The sequence below is a fragment of the Aquarana catesbeiana genome, linkage group LG11, assembly GCF_042186555.1.
Source record: "Aquarana catesbeiana isolate 2022-GZ linkage group LG11, ASM4218655v1, whole genome shotgun sequence".
NCBI lineage: Eukaryota > Metazoa > Chordata > Amphibia > Anura > Ranidae > Aquarana > Aquarana catesbeiana.
The window spans coordinates 73,507,563-73,509,476 of record NC_133334.1 but is presented as its reverse complement, the minus strand read 5'-3'; the positions used below and the strand labels follow the sequence as shown (position 1 = coordinate 73,509,476).

The following is a 1,914-nucleotide window of genomic DNA, read 5'->3' as shown; positions in this document are numbered from 1 at the left end:
ATATATATATATATATATATATATATATATATATATATATATATATATAAAAAAGTGTTACGGTGGCTGGACTTAACCAGCTTGCGGACCCGCCATATTTTTAGTTACTATGGGGGGGGTCCACATCTGCAAGTGGGTTAATGCTTTGCAAAAGAAACAAGGAAGGAAATTTTACACTATACACAGTTCACACAAGCGCGTAATAGAAAGGTGGACTGGAGTGGACACAATGGACATTTACTTGGCACAATCCCTATCCTGCCTTTTATTATTTATTATGCACCAAAAAAGCATAGGTTTTTCTTACAATAAATTTGGTTAATAAATAAATGTGCAAACCTTGTGCTACATGAAAAAATGTGCCTAATCCAAAAATTCCATTTGCATTGTTTCATTCTATGGGTGCATTCTACATGTGTTTCATGTGTTGATGTCATTTTCAGATTACAATTGTAGTTTAATTGTGGAACCCGTTTCTCTTCTCTTTTTGTTTTGCAGTTCCATAGCGCGTAAACGCAGGCAGTCGGGGCGCAGAGGAAAGCAGGTATCTCTCCTCCCCCATGAGAAGGAGCTCTTAGCAACTGTAGGGGAGGATGAGATAAAAAAACTGCTTGCTCATCAGGGTTGGTGTCAGCATTGCATTGTGTGTAGGAAATTTTTTTTGTCAACCATGCGACGCGACATAGTCATTTACCATGATGTGTTTGATTTTATTTAAAGATCGTCTCCAGGCCCAGCGCTGCCGGAGGCAGAGGGCAGAGGAGCAGGAGTCCTCCACGTCATCATGCAGTAAGTACTGTAGTAGTGACACTAATACAGTGGTTCCTTTTCCATTTGTCCAGCCTTCCATTGTTGATTCCAGCGTCATTGTTTCTCGCTCATGTAGTGACAGGTAGAGCCTCTGCGACGCTCTGTCAGGTAACGCAAGCGATTGCGTAACTTACGTAATTTGACAGAACGTGGCCGCTCTGAACTGAGGTGCCTGATCAGTGGCAGTGCACCTAGCACTCGCCGGCGCTGCTGGAACCAGGACAGGTAAGTGCCTCGTATTTGTTTTTTTTTAAATGATTTTTTCTAAATGGTGAATGCATGTCCCTGCCTTGTAGATAAACGTTAGTGACCTGCCCTGTATTGCCATGCTAATGGATAATTAATTTTATCTATTTACACTACAGTATATTTATTTACGTTTATTAACGTTCATCATTTCTCCTTTATAAATAGGTGTCATCCAGTCAGAGGGGGAGACTGAGGAGGAGGCTGAGGCAGCAACGCCCACATGTAAGTTAGTATAATCTTGCTGGTATCTGCTGAGTGATCATACATGTTTCAATGTTCTTGTACTAATGTGTGAGATTGTTGTACACTGCAGATTGTAATGTTCTTTTCTATCATTACTCAACAGCTGCTGAGCAGGAGGTGGAGGAGACCTGCCCTGTAGAGGCTGCTGGGGATGCGGAGGAACAGCCAGATGCGGCAGATCCAGGGAGTAAGCATAACTTTTTTTGTATTTTACAGGCAAATATAGTATTTTAAATATGAAATGCTGATGGCATACCTTGTCTAGAATAGCTTGTGATTTATTCTGCAAGGCTTCGGTTTAGCTGGAACTATTAATTATATTAGTTCCCCTCTGCAGATGATTCCAGTCTTCCTGTTAGCGTGACCTGTGCTTGTTAATATTTCCCCAATGTCCCTGATCATGCCACCTTCTTGCTGCAGTTTAGATTCCCAGTCTGAGCCAATCACTGTTAATCATTATGAATAACACAGCAGGCTGGGGGGGGTGTCAGAAAAGAATCTCCAGCTATTGGCTGGCAGTCCCTGGACATGTTCAATCTCTGGCATGCCCCTAATGCATGCATCAACACTTTTCTCATGATGTTATACCTGTTATACCTCCTAGCCTAGACC

The 1,914-nt window shown here is 42.0% G+C and overlaps 1 long non-coding RNA gene across 1 annotated transcript; it reads left to right on the top strand.

Annotated features, from left to right (window-relative positions):
- The first annotated feature begins 661 nt into the window (after positions 1-661).
- LOC141112966 (uncharacterized) lies at positions 662-1,704 on the top strand. Its single transcript, XR_012236674.1, has 3 exons — positions 662-789; positions 1,225-1,281; positions 1,406-1,704. It is a non-coding gene; the product is annotated as an uncharacterized lncRNA (long non-coding RNA).
- The last annotated feature ends 210 nt before the right edge of the window (positions 1,705-1,914 follow it).